This window comes from Balaenoptera borealis (assembly GCF_965194805.1).
Source record: "Balaenoptera borealis genome assembly, chromosome: X".
Classification (NCBI taxonomy): domain Eukaryota; kingdom Metazoa; phylum Chordata; class Mammalia; order Artiodactyla; family Balaenopteridae; genus Balaenoptera; species Balaenoptera borealis.
In genome coordinates, this window is record NC_138881.1 from 68,862,368 (window position 1) to 68,877,936 (window position 15,569).

The window sequence follows — 15,569 nt, forward strand, 5'->3', positions numbered from 1 at the left end:
AGAAAATATGAACAGACCAATCACAAGCACTGAAATTGAAACTGTGATTAAAAACCTTCCAACAAACAAAAGCCCAGGACCAGATGGCTTCACAGGTGAATTCTATCAAACATTTAGAGAAGAGCTAACACCTATCCTTCTCAAACTCTTCCAAAATATTGCAGAGGGAGGAACACTCCCAAACTCATTCTACGAGGCCACCATCACCCTGATACCAAAACCAGACAAAGATGTCACAAAGAAAGAAAACTACAGGCCAATATCACTGATGAACATAGATGCAAAAATCCTCAACAAAATACTCGCAAACAGAATCCAACAGCACATTAAAAGGATCATACACCATGATCAAGTGGGGTTTATCCCAGGAATGCAAGGATTCTTCAATATACGCAAATCAATCAATGTGATACACCATATTAACAAATTGAAGGAGAAAAACCATATGATCATCTCAATAGATGCAGAGAAAGCTTTCGACAAAATTCAACACCCATTTATGATAAAAGCCCTGCAGAAAGTAGGCATAGAGGGAACTTTCCTCAACATAATAAAGGCCATATATGACAAACCCACAGCCAACATTGTCCTCAATGGTGAAAAACTGAAACCATTTCCACTAAGATCAGGAACAAGACAAGGTTGCCCACTCTCACCACTATTATTCAACATAGTTTTGGAAGCTTTAGCCACAGCAATCAGAGAAGACAAAGAAATAAAAGGAATCCAAATCGGAAAAGAAGAAGTAAAGCTGTCACTATTTGCAGATGACATGATACTATACATAGAGAATCCTAAAGAGGCTACCCTAAAACTCCTAGAGCTAATCAATGAATTTGGTAAAGTAGCAGGATACAAAATTAATGCACAGAAATCGCTTGCATTTCTATACACTAATGACGAAAAATCTGAAAGTGAAATTAAGAAAACACTCCCGTTTACCAATGCAGCAAAAAGAATAAGATATCTAGGAATAAACCTACCTAAGGAGACAAAAGACCTGTATGCAGAAAATTATAAGACACTGATGAAAGAAATTAAAGATGATACAAATAGATGGAGAGATATACCATGTTCCTGGATTGGAAGAATCAACATTGTGAAAATGACTCTACTACACAAAGCAATCTACAGATTCAATGCAATCCTTATCACACTACCACTGGCATTTTTCACAGAACTAGAACAAAAAATTTCACAATTTGTATGGAGACACAAAAGACCCCGAATAGCCAAAGCAATCTTGAGAACGAAAAATGGAGCTGGGGGAATCAGGTTCCCTGACTTCAGACTATACTACAAAGCTTCAGTAATCAAGACAGTTTGGTACTGGCACAAAAACAGAAATATAGACCAATGGAACAGGATAGAAAGCCCAGAGATAAACCCACACACATATGGTCACCTTATCTTTGATAAAGGAGGCAAGCATATACAGTGGAGAAAAGACAGCCTCTTCAATAAGTGGTGCTGGGAAAATTGGACAGGTACATGTAAAAGTATGAAATTAGAACACTCCCTGACACCATGCACAAAAATAAACTCCAAATGGATTAAAGACCTACGTGTAAGGCCAGACACTATCAAACTCTTAGAGGAAAACATAGGCAGAACACTCTATGACATACATCACAGCAAGATTCTGTTTGACCCAGCTCCCAGAGAAATGGAAATAAGAACACAAATAAACAAATGGGACCTAATGAAACTTAAAAGCTTTTGCACAGCAAAGGAAACCATAAACAAGACCAAAAGACAACCCTTAGAATGGGAGAAAATATTTGCAAATGAAGCAACTGACAAAGGATTAATCTCCAAGATTTACAAGCAGCTCATGCAGCTCAATAACAAAAAAACGAACAACCCAATCCAAAAATGGGCAGAAGACCTAAATAGACATTTCTCCAAAGAAGATATACAGATGGCCTACAGACACATGAAAGAATGCTCAACATCATTAATCATTAGAGAAATGCAAATCAAAACTACAATGAGATATCATCTCACACCGGTCAGAATGGCCATCATCAAAAAATCTAGAAACAATAAATGCTGGAGAGGATGTGGAGGAAATGGAACACTCTTGCACTGTTGGTGGGAATGTAAATTGATACAGCCACTATGGAGAACAGTATGGAGGTTCCTTAAAAAACTACAAATAGAACTACCATACGACCCAGCAATCCCACTACTGGGCATATACCCTGAGAAAACCATAGGTCAAAAAGTGTCATGTACCACAATGTTCATTGCAGCTCTATTTACAATAGCCAGGACCTGGAAGCAACCTAAATGTCCATCGACAGATGAATGGATAAAGAAGATGTGGCACATATATACAATGGAATATTACTCAGCCATAAAAAGAAATGAAATGGAGGTATTTGTAATGAGGTGGATGGAGTTAGAGTCTGTCATACAGAGTGAAGTAAGTCAGAAAGAGAAAAACAAATACAGTATGCTAACACATATATACGGAATCTAAGGAAAAAAAAAAAAAAAAGGCCATGAAGAACCTAGTGGCAAGACGGGAATAAAGACACAGACCTACTAGAGAATGGACTTGAGGATATGGGGAGGGGGTGGGGTGAGATGTGACAGGGTAAGAGAGTGTCATGGACATATATACACTACCAAATGTAAAATAGATAGCTAGTGGGAAGCAGCCGCATAGCACAGGGAGATCAGCTCGGTGCTTTGTGACCACCTAGAGGGGTGGGATGGGGAGGGTGGGAGGGAGGGAGATGCAAGAGGGAAGAGAAATGGGAACATATTGTATATGTATAACTGATTCACTTTGTTATAAAGCAGAAGCTAACACACTATTGTAAGGCAATTATACTTCAATAAAGATGTTTAAAAAAAAATGTATGTTAGGAGACATTAAAGATGGCAGAAGAGTATGACGTGGAGTTCACCTCCCTCCCCACAAATACATCAGAAATACATCTACATGTGGAACAACTCCTACAGAACACCTACTGAACACTGGCAGAAGACCTCAGACCTCCCAAAAGGCAAGAAACTCCCCACATACCTGGGTAGGGCAAAAGAAAAAAGAAAACGTAGAGACAAAAGAATAGGGACGGGACCTGCACCAGTGGGAGGGAGCTGTGAAGGAGGAAAGGTTTCCACACACTAGGAAGCCCCTTCGCTGGCAGAGATGGGGGGTGGGCAGGGGTAAGCTTTGGAGCCACGGAGGAGAGCACAGCAACAGGGGTGCAGAGGGCAAAGTGGAGAAATTCCCGCACAGAGGATTGGTGCTGACCAGCACCCACCAGCCAGAGAGGCCTGTCTGCTCACCCCCAGGGGGGCATGGGGGCTGGGAGCTGAGGCTCCGATTATGGAAATCAGATCCCGGGGAGAGAACTGGGGTTGGCTGCATGAACACAGCCTGAAGGGGGCTAGTGTGCCACAGCTAGCTGGTAAGAGTCCAGGAAAAAGTCTGGAAATGCCAAAGAGGCAAGAGACATTTCCTTGCCTCTTTGTTTCATGTTGCACGAGGAGAGGGAATTAAGAGCACTGCCTAAATGACCTCCAGAGAGGGGCACAAGACCCGGCTATCAGCGCAGACCACAGAGACAGGAATGAGATGCTAAGGTTGCTACTGCAGCCACCAAGAAACCTCTGTGCAAGCACAGGTCACTATCCACACCTCCCCTCCTGGGAGCCTGTGAAACCAGCCACTGCCACAGTCCCATGATCCAGGGACAAATTCCCTGGGAGAACACATGGCACGCCTCAGGCTGTTGCAATGTCACAACGGCCTCTGCCACCTCCGTGTAACCCCGTGACCCTCCCTCCCCCTGGTATGAGTGAGCCAGAGCCCCCTAATCAGCTGCTACTTTAACCACGTCATGTTTCAGCAAAGAACAGATGCCCCTAGGCAACCTACAGGCAAAGGTGGGACCGAATACAAAGCTGAACTCCAGGAGCTGAGGGAACAGAGAAAAGAAAGGGAAATCTCTCGCAGCAGCCTCAGGAGCAGTGGATTAAATCTCCACAATCAATTTGATGTACCCTGCATCTGTGGAATACCTGAATAGACAACGAATCATCCCAAAATTGAGGTGGTGGACTTTGGGAGCAACAATATATATATATATATATATATTTTTTTCTTTTTCTCTTTTTGTGAGTGTGTATGTGTATGCTTTGGTGTGTAATTTTGTCTGTATAGCTTTGCTTTTATCATTTCTCCTAGGGTTCTGTTGGCCAGTTTTTGGTTTTTTGTTTTTGTTTTTTGGTATAGTTTTTAGAGCTTCTTATTTTTGGTGGATTTGGTTTTTGATTTGGTTGGTCTCTTCTTTCTTTAATGTTTCTTTCTTTATTACTTTTTAATTTTTTATATTTAATAATTATTTTTTATTTTAATAACTTTATTTTATTCTTTTTCTTTCTTTCTTTTTTTCTCCCTTTTATTCTGAGCCATGTGGATGACAGGATCCTGGTGTTCCAGCTGGGTGTCAGGCATGTGCCTCTTAGGTGGGAGTCATGAGTTCAGGACATTGGTCCAACAGAGACCTCCCAGCTCCACAAAATATCAAAGAGCAAAAATCTCCAAGAGATCTCCATCTCAATGTCAAGACCCAGCTCTACTCAATGACCAACAAGCTACAGTGTTGGACATCCAATGCAAAACAACTAGCAAGAAAGGAACACAACTCCACCCACTAGCAGAAAGACTGCCTAAAATCATAATAAGCTCACAGACACCCCAAAACACACCACCAGACGAAGATCTGTCCACCAGAAAGACAAGATCCAGACTCATCCACCAGAACACAAGCACTAGTCCCCTCCACCAGGAAGCCTACACAACTCACTGAACCAACTTTAGCCACTGGGGGCAGACACCAAAATCAAAGGGAACTACGAACATGCAGCCTGCAAAAAGGAGCCCCAAACACAGTAAGTTAAGCAAAATGAGAAGATAGAGAAACACAGAGCAGATGAAGGAGCAAGGTAAAAGCTCACCAGACCAAAAAAATGAAGAGGAAATAGCCAGTCTAACTGAAAATGAATTCAGAGTAAGGATAGTAAAGAGGATCCAAAATCTTGGAAATAGAATGGAGAAAATACAAAAAACGTTTAACAAGGACCTTGAAGAACTAAAGAGCAAACAAACAATGACGAACACCACAATAAAAGAAATTAAAAATTCTCTAGAAGGAATCAATAGCAGAATAACTGAGGCAGAAGAACAGAGAAGTGACCTGGAAGATAAAATAGTGGAAAAAACTACTGCAGAGCAGAATAAAGGAAAAAGAAAGAAAAGAACTGAGGACAGTCTCAGAGACCTCGGGGACAACATTAAACACACAAACATTCAAATTGTAGGTGTCCCAGAAGAAGAAGAGAAAAAGAAAGGGACTGAGAAAATATTTGAAGAGATTATAGTTGAAAATTTTCCTAATATGTGAAAGGAAATAGTTATTCAAGTCCAGGAAGCACAGAGAGTCCCATATAGGATGAATCCAATGAGAAACACACCAAAATACATATTAATCAAACTATCAAAAATTAAATATAAAGAAAAAATATTAAAAGCATCAAGGGAAAACAAAAACTAACACAAGGGAATCCTCATAAGGTTAACAGCTGAACTTCAGCAGAAACTCTGCAAGCCAGAAGGGAGTGGCAGGACATATTTAAACTGATGAAAGGGAAAAATGAAGATTACTCTAACCAGCAAGGATCTCATTTAGATTCGATGGAGAAATTAAAAACTTTACAGACAAGCAAAAGCTAAGAGAATTCAGCACCACCAAACCAGCATTACTACAAATGCTAAAGGAAGTTCTCTAGGCTGGAAACACAAGAGAAGGGAAAGAACTACAATAACAAACGCAAATCAATTAAGAAAATGGTAATAGGAGCATACATATCAATAATTACCTTAAATGGAAATGGATTAAATGCTCCAACCAGAAAGCCTAGACTGGCTGAATGGATACAAAAACAAGACCTGGACATATGCTGTCTACAGGAGAACCACCTCAGACATAGGGACACATACAGACTGAAAGTGAGGTGAAGGAAAAGGTATTCCATGCAAATGGAAATCAAAAGAAAGCTGGAGTAGCATTTCTTATATCAGAAAAAAAATAGACTTAAAATAAAGATTACTACAAGAGATAAAGGGACACTACATAATGATCAAGGGATCAATCCAAGAAGAAGATATAACAATTGTAAATATTTATACACACAACATAGGAGCATCTCAATACATAAGGCAATTGCTAACAGCCATAAAAGGGGAAATCGGCAGTAACACAATCATAGTAGGGGACTTGAACACCCCACTTTCACCAATGGACAGATCATCCAAAATGAAAATAAATAAGGAAACACAAGCTTTAAATGATACATTAAAAAGTATGGACTTAATAGATATTTATAGGACATTCCTTCCAAAAACAACAGAATACACTTTCTTCTCAAGTGCTCATGGAACATTCTCCAGGATAGATAATATCTTGTGTCACAAAACAAGCTTTGGTAAATTTAAGAAAATTGAAATCATATCAAGTATCTTTTCCGACCACAAGGCTATGAGACTAGATATCAATTACAGGAAAAAACTTGTAAAAAATACAAAACATGGAAGCTAAACAATACACTACTTAATTACCAAGAGATCACTGAAGAAATCAAAATGGAAATTTAAAAAATCTAGAAACAAATGACAATGAAAACACAATGATGCAACACCTATGGCATGCAGCAATAGAAGTTCTAAGAGGGAAGTTTATAGCAATACAAACTTACCTTAAGAAACAAGAAACATCTCAAATAAACAACCTAAACTTACACCTAAAGCAATTAGAGAAAGAAGAACAAAAAAACCTTAAAATTAGCAGAGGGAAAGAAATCTTAGTGGTCAGATCAGAAATAAATGAAAATTAAATGAAGGAAACAATCACAAAGATCAATGAAACTAAAAGCTGGTTCTTTGAGATGATAAACAAAATTGATAAACCATTTGCCAGACTCATCAAGAAAAAAAGGGAGAGGACTCAAATCAATAGAAATAGATATGAAAAAGGAGAAGTAAAAATGGAACCTGCAGAAATACAGAGGATCATGAGAGATTACTAAAAGCAACTATATGCCAATAAAATGGGCAACCTGGAAGAAATGGACAAATTCTTAGAAATGTACAACCTTCCCAGACTGAAACAGGAAGAAATAGAAAATATGAACAGACCTTTCACAAGGACTCAAATTGAAACCGTGATTAAAAATCTTCCAACTAACAAAAGCCCAGGACCAGATGGCTTCACAGGTGAATTCTATCAAATATTTAGAGAAGAGCTAACACCTACCCTTCTCAAACTCTTCCAAAATATAGCAGAGGGAGGAACACTCCTAAACTCATTCTACGTGGCCACCATCACCCTGATACCAAAACCAGACAAAGATGTCACAAAGAAAGTAAACTACAGGCCAATATCACTGATGAACATAGATGCAAAAATTCTCAACAAAATATCAGCAAAGAGAATCCAGCAGCACATTAAAAGGGTCATACACCATGATCAAGTGGGGTTTATCCCATGAATGCAAATATTCTTCAATATACACAAATCAATCAATGTGATACACCATATTAACACACTGATGAATAAAACCATGTGATCATCTCAATAGATGCAGAAAAAGCTTTTGACAAAATTCAACATGGAATTATGATAAAAACCCTGCAGAAAGTAGGCATAGAGGGAACTTATCTGAACATAATAAAGTCCAAATGTGACAAACCCACAGCCAACATTGCCCTTAATGATGGAAAACTGAAACCATTTCCACTAAGTTCAGGAACAAGACAAGCTTGCCCACTCTTACCACTATCATTCAACATAGTTTTGGAAGTGTTAGCTACAGCAATCAGAGAAGAAAAAGAAATAAAAGGAATCCAAATCAGAAAAGAAGAAGTAAATCTGTCACTGTTTGCAGATGACATGATACTATACATAGAGGAACCTAAAGATGTTACCAGAAAACTACTAGAGCTAATCAATTAATTTGGTAAAGTAGCAGTATACAAAATTAATGTACAGATATCTCTTGCATTCCTATACTCTAATGATGAAAAATCTGAAAGAGAAATTAAGGTAACACTCCCATTTACAATTACAACAAAAAGAATAAAATATCTAGGAATAAACCTACCTAAGGAGACAAAAGACCTGTATGCAGAAAACTATAAGACACTGACGAAAGAAATTAAAGATGATACAAATAGATGGAGAGATATACCATGTTCTTGGATTGGAAGAATCAACATTGTGAACATGGCTATAATAAGCAAAGCAATCTACAGATTCAATGCAATCCCTATCAAACTACCAATGACATTTTTCACAGAACTAGAAAAAAATTTCCACAATTTGTATGGAAACACAGAAGGCCCAGAATAGCCCAAGCAGTCTTGAGAAAGAAATACAGAGCTGGAGGAATCAGGGTCCCTGACTTCAGAGTATGTTACAAAGCTACAGTAATCAAGACAGTACAATACTGGTACAAAACTGAAATATAGATCAATGGAACAGGATAGAAAGCCCAGAGATAAACCCACACACATATGGTCACTTTATTTTTGATAAAGGGGCAAGAATATACAATGGAGAAAAGATAGCTTCTTCAATAAATGGTGCTGGGAAAATTTGACAGCTTCATGTAAAAGCATGAAATTAGAACACCCCCTCACACCATACACAAGAATAAACTCAAAATTGATTAAAGACCTAAATGTAAGGCCAGACACTATAAAACTCTTAGAGGAAGACATAGGCAGAACATTCTGACATAAATCACAGCAAGATCTTTTTAACCCACTTCCTATAGAAATGGAAATAAAAACAAAAATAAACAAATGGGACCTAGTGAAACTTAAAAGCTTTTGCACAGCAAAGGGAACTGTAAACAAGATGAAAAGACAACCCTCAGAATGGGAGAAAATATTTGCAAATGAAGCAAGTGACAGAGGATTTATCACCAAAATATACAAGCAGCTCATGTAGCTCAGTATCAAAAAAAGAAAGAACCCAATCCAAAAATGGGCAGAAGACCTAAATAAACATTTCTCTAAATAAGTTATACCGATTGCCAACAAACACATGAAAGGATGCTCAGCATCACTAATTGTTATAGAAATGCAAATCAAAGCTACAATGAGTTATCACCTCACACCCATCAGAATGGCCATCATTAAAAATCTATGAACAATAAATCCTGGAGAGGGTGTGGAGGAAAGAGAACCCTCTAGCACTGTCGGTGGGAAAGTAAATTGATACAGCCACTATGGAGAACAGTATGGAGATTCCTTAAAAAACTAAAAATGGAACTACAATACAACCCAGCAATCCCACTACTGGGTATATACCCTGTGAAAACCGTAATTCAAAAAGTGTCATGTACCACAATGTTCATTGCATCTCTATTTACAATAGCCAGGACACAAAAGCAACCTAAGTGTCCATCAACAGATGAATGGATAAAGAAGATGTGGCATATATATACAATGGAATATTACTCAGCCAGTAAATGGAACAAAACTGAGTTATTCCTAGTGAGGTGGATAGACCTAGAGTCTGTCATACAGAGTGAAGTAAGTCAGAAAGAGAAAAACATACCATATGCTAACACATGTATATGGAATCTAAAAAAAAAAAAAAAAACGTTATTAAGAACCTAAGGGCAGGACGGGAATAAAGACTCAGACCTACTTGAGAATTGACTTGAGAACACAGGGATAGGGAAGTGTAAGCTGGGACAAAGTGAGAGAGTGGCATGGACATATATACACTACCAAATATAAAATCAATAGCTAGTAGGAAGGGTCTGCACAGCACAGGGAGATCAGCATGGTGCTTTGTGACCACCTAGAGGGGTGGGATAGGGAGGGTGGGAGGCAGGGAGACGCAAGAGGGAAGAGATATGGAGATATATATATATGTATAGCTTATTCACTTTGTTATAAAGCAGAAACTAACACACTATTGTAAAGCAATTATACTCCAATAAAGATGTTAAAAATAAATAAATAAATAAATGTATGTTAGGGTTGTTATAAGTTTAATATGCTGTTAAATTATTGGGCTTTTATGTACAGGCAAATTTCACTTTTTAATGTGAGGCAATTCTTGGTGTCAAATATGCATCAAGGAAGAAGCAACTCTCAGAATCAAAAAAACAGAACTGAAAGGAAAATGCCTTATCTAAACTGCAGTGTAAGGAACTGACTCTTCTGGCTTTGCCCACTCAATAGTGTCAAGAAGTCTAGGATAGACTGCATGAGGGATGAGTAAAAAGATGGATTCTCCATGTTGGAGCAGCTGATAAAAAAGTTTCATCTTTTAGGGCTGAAGCATAGATACTGCAATGGCATAGGCCCAGTGATATAGTCACAGTGACACAGTGACATTGATCCAACTGTTTCCATTGGCCACTGAATGTTTGTGGAAAAGATACAGAAGAGATTGGCAGAACTAAGTATATACATTAATTTCTGTGAAACAGGTTGAGCAGTTAGGTGCCAAGTATCTAACCAGAATCCTTCTGTAATACTCCCCACCTCAAATGTACATTGGGAATCCTCTTCTATGTTCCCATAACTTAACCATTCTGTTTTTGATAACTTTTATAAGTTGTTCTCTTTGTCCCCTTGAAAGAAAGAAAGAAAGAAAGAGAGAGAGAGAAGAAAGAAAGAAAGAAAGAAAGAAAGAAAGAAAGAAAGAAAGAAAGAAAGAAAGAGAAGGAAAGAAAGAAAGAAAGAAAGAGAAAGATGGAAAGAAAGAAGGAAATGAAGGAAGAAATTTTGAGTCTCTTGAAGAAAGCAAGTGTATTTTTGTTTGTTTGATTTTTAAATCTCTGAGTTCCCAACATTTCTCAAAGTACTTGGTACATAGAGGAACATGTTTGTTGATAAATTAAATGAAAAAAAAAAATAAACTACTGTGTAAAATAATTTCCTGGTACTAATGTCACAGGATACAAATTTTTTAAATGCAAACAGGCTCCAGAGATATCTAAAATAAAGAAAGATAGAGAGTGGACATGAAAACAGACAAATGTAATAAATGAGAACATTTATAGAAAACTATAGCCATTATACAAGTATTCAGAGTGAGAGGTGTCAGGAGATAGGGCTAGGTAGAGAGGGCAGAAAGGAATAAATTCACAGTATAGGTAGAGGCTTTGTCAGTGCACTGTGAGTTGAGATTTAGAGATGAGAGAGCTGTGGAATGGTGGATGGGAATGGAGGAATGTGGTTGAACCATACATAAGACTGCTTTTCTAGGAATTGGCATGAGCTGCCAGATATTGTATCTAAGAATTCTTAGACATGTTGGAAGGAATGTCAGCTGGACAGTCAAGAACAAAACATATATTTGTTTTGGAGTATCTTCATGGTAAGAGGTAGAATGGTATTGTGTCTCAATGTCAGGACTCTGCAGCAACATAAATTGAGGTATATATTCTGGCTGTGCCACTTCTTTGCTGTTGATCATTGACATGTTTTCACATTTATAAGAGCCTTGGTTTTTTCACCCCTAAAACATGGATTACAATAATACCTACATGCTCCTCTTCTGAGTATGGTGTAGTAAATACATTCCCATCCAATCTCTCCTACAGAAGTAGCTATAAAAACTTGACAGAATGCATGGTACAGTTATTTGAAAACATCGATATTAAATAGTTACAAATTGATTAGGGAAGAAGAAAATAATTTGAAGTAGTACCAAAATTGTCATTAGTTTACCTTTTTTTTTGTTTGTTTGTTTCTCTTGGCCTGGCCAAAATCCACCACAGCTCAAAACCTGGAAGTCAGAGTTGGCACCAACAGACAGAGCTTCAGAATAAACATTCTAACTCTGGCTCAAATATTGGAGAGAGTATTTCCTAATGCTCAGTAAAAGTAGAGAAGAATAACTTGATTTTATTTTTCTTTTCTTGATACTCTTGATCCTCTCCTAATTAAGCCTATGATGGTCAGAATAGCAAAAATAGGGGCCAATGGAAGCCTAACAACCTCAGAGAGGTGGATCTTATTTTTGTACTGGAGTAGTCGTGGACCCAAAAGCATGGGGCAGAGCCCAACTGATATTTTACCATCTGTCCTATTATTGCTTGGCGCTGAATATTAGCACAGACATAGAAAGCACACAGTGTAAATAAAGTCCCTGCTTTCTGTCTGGAAAATCAAAATGGGGAGGCCCTGGGAACCATAAAGTACTAGCAATATCACGGAGAAAGGAGAGTTCTGAAATCAACCATATAAAGACGTGCATAGATTCCTAGGCTCACTGCTTGTATTTTATTCTATTCAGCATAACAAAGGCATTGAGAACATAGTAATAGCTTTGTGATAGATTGCCTCCCAGTGGTCCAGACTTATCACTGAATGGCATATACATGGGACGGTTCTAAATAGCACTGCAAATGACTTTAAAATGGAATTGATATTGAAACTGCCACCCACAGAACTTGAGGCTTGAACCCAAAGGTCCACTGCATGTTAAAACAGAACTTAAATAAAACAGAATATCCAATAATGCAATATTCAAAGATTTCAGAATATAATCTAAAATCACTGTACATAATAAGAACAAGGAAAATGTCAGTTTACCAAGAGAAAGACAATCTGCACACACAAACACTGTAAAAGCACACATGTCAGAACTGCCGGAAAAAGACTTTAAAGCAGCTATCATTAAAAAAAAAAAAAATACTACAAGAAATACAGGCTCTTGAAAAAAATTAAAAATAGAAAATCTCAACTCAAGATAAGAAATATAAAACAGAACTAAATTTAAATTTGTAACTAAAAATTACAATATGTAAATTACAAAATTCACTGGAACATTTCAGAGAAAACAGTGTAGAAGAAACTCTGAATTTCTGCCACTCCATAATTTTTAAGAATTAATATATACATATAGCTGATTCACTTTGTTATACAGCAGAAACTAGCACAACATTGTAAAGCAATTATACTCCAATAAAGATGTTTTCAAAAAAACTTTAAAAAAGTAAAAAAAGAAAAAGAATTAACTTTTTCAGAATCGTGGAAATTAACCAAAGTGTTGCAGAAACACAGGGATTGCTTATTCAAGAAAATGGATAAATCTCAGTAAGAAAAATTAGCTTTGTGGCATTTTAAATTATCCCAGTGTCATTTCCCAATACCCAGTGCAAAAATAGCCTTGAAAATAACAGTCCACTTTTCTGGTTCTGAAAGTTGTAGAACAGACTTCATTCACAAAGAATTGTCACTATTGTTTTGACCTCTCTGGCAGCTCCAAAGGAGAAAGACGTGAAGAGCCTGTCTTCACCTCATCAGTGTTAAAGATGTTGTCACAGGTGACGGAATTTGTCAAAAACATTTTTTTTTTTGACATACCACTATGGAAAATCAATAAATCACAAGGGAAGGCAGAGAGGAAGAAATGAACTACAAAACAGCCAGAAAACAATAATATGGCAACAGTAAGTACATAACTTATCAATAATTACTTTTAAATGTACAAAAATAAATTTATCAATCAAAAGACACAGGGTGGTTGAATGGATAAAAAAATACCCAACTCTATGCTGCTTAAATGAGACTCGCTCCAGCTTTAAGGGAACAAATAGACTAAAAGTGAAAAAGTTAAGAGATGGAAAAAGATTTCACATAAATGGAAACAAGCAAAAAAGAACATGGGTAATTATAAATATATGAGAGAAAATATTTAAGTAAAAACTATAACAAAAGACACAGGAAGGGGCTTCCCTGGTGGCGCAGTGGTTGGGAGTCCACCTACCAAAGCAGGGGACGTGGGTTTGTGCCACGGTCTGGGAGGAGCCCACATGCCGCAGAGCGGCTGGGCCCATGGGCCACAACTGCTGAGCCTGCACGTCTGGAGCCTGTGCTCCACAGCAGGAGAGGCCGTGACGGTGAGAGGCACGTGCACCACGATGAGGAGTGGTCCCCACTCGCCACAGCTGGAGAGGGCCCTCGCACAGAAACGAAGACCCAACACAGCAAAAAAATTAATTAATTAATTAATTAATTAATTTAAAAAAAAAGACAAAGGATGTCCTTGAATAATAGTAAAGGGATCAATTTATGAAAAAGATATAACACTTGTAAATATATGTGTACCCAATATTGAAGCACTTAAATATATTAAGCAAATGTTAATGGCTCTGAAGAGAGAAATAGACAGCAATTTAATAATAATAATAGACTTAAATAGCCTGCTTTCAACAATAGATAGGTCATGCACACAGAAAATTAATAAGGATAAAATGGATTCGGACTACACTTTAGAGCAAAGTGATCTAAGACATATATAGAACATTCTGTCAAACAGCAGTAGAATATACATTCTTCCAAGTGCCCATGGAACATTCTCCAGGATCAATCATATGTTAAATCACAGAACAAATCTTAACAAATTTAAAACATTGAACTTATAAGAAGAACATGTTCTGACCAAAATCATGTGAAAATAGAGATCAAAAACTGTAGGAAAACTGGAAACTTCACAATATCTGAAAACAAAACAACACATTCTTGAATGGGTCAAATAAGAAATTAAAAAGAAAATTGAAAAATATCTTGAGACAAACGAAACTGGAAACACAACATATCAAATTCTATGGGACACAGCAAAAGCAGTTATAAGAGGAAATGTTTACAGCAATAAACCCCTAAATTAAGACAAAAAGAAAGCTCTCAATGAAACAACCTAACTTTATACCTCAAGGAACTACATAAAGAAGAAAAATCAGAGTCCAAAATTAGTAGAAGGAAAGAAATAACAAAGATATGAGCAGAAATAAATGAAATAAAGACTAGAAAAAGATCAACAAATATAGCAGTTTCTGAAAAGATAAACAAAATTGACAAACATTTAACTCCATTAATAAAAAATAAGACTCAAATAAATAAAATCAGAAATGCAAGAGGAAACATAACAACTGATACAAAAGATCATAAGAAACCTTCTATGAACAATTGTACATTAAGGAATTGGGTAAAGTTTTAAAAAAAGGATACAATCTACCAAGACTGAAATGATGAAGAAATAGAAAATCTGAATATACCTATAACTAGTAAGTAGGTTGAGTCAGTAGTCAAAAACCTCCCAAGAAAAAAATTACTCAGGGCTTCCCAGGTGGTGCAGTGGTTGGGAATCTGCCTGCCAATGCAGGGGACACGGGTTCGAGCCCTGGTCTGGGAGGATCCCACATGCCGCGGAGCAGCTAACCCTGTGTGCCACAGTTGCTGAGCCTGCATGTCTGGAGCCTGTGCTCCGCAACAAGAGAGGCCATTATAATGAGAGGCCCACGCATCGCGATGAGGAGTGGCCCCCACTTGCCGCAACTGGAGAAAGCCCTTGCAGAGAAATGAAGACCCAACACAGCCATAAATAAATAAATAAATAAATAAATAAATAAATAAATAAATAAATTACTCGGACCAGATGAATTATTGGGTGAATTGAAACAAACATTTAAAAAATAGATAACATCAATCTTTCTCAACTCCTTGAAAAAACTGAGGAGGC

The 15,569-nt window shown here is 37.4% G+C and overlaps 2 long non-coding RNA genes across 2 annotated transcripts in view; one reads left to right on the plus strand and one right to left on the minus strand.

Moving 5' to 3' along the window:
- The window catches only part of LOC309620858, a 491,448-nt gene that overhangs the window by 185,231 nt on the left and 290,648 nt on the right, over positions 1 to 15,569 (minus strand). The gene's annotated exons all lie outside the window — the stretch shown is intronic.
- Positions 999 to 15,569, plus strand: part of LOC309620819 — a 208,928-nt gene continuing 194,357 nt past the window's right edge. The window contains exon 1 of the long non-coding RNA XR_014239667.1: positions 999 to 2,868. This is a non-coding gene — a long non-coding RNA (uncharacterized lncRNA). The remainder of the gene's footprint in view (positions 2,869 to 15,569) is intronic.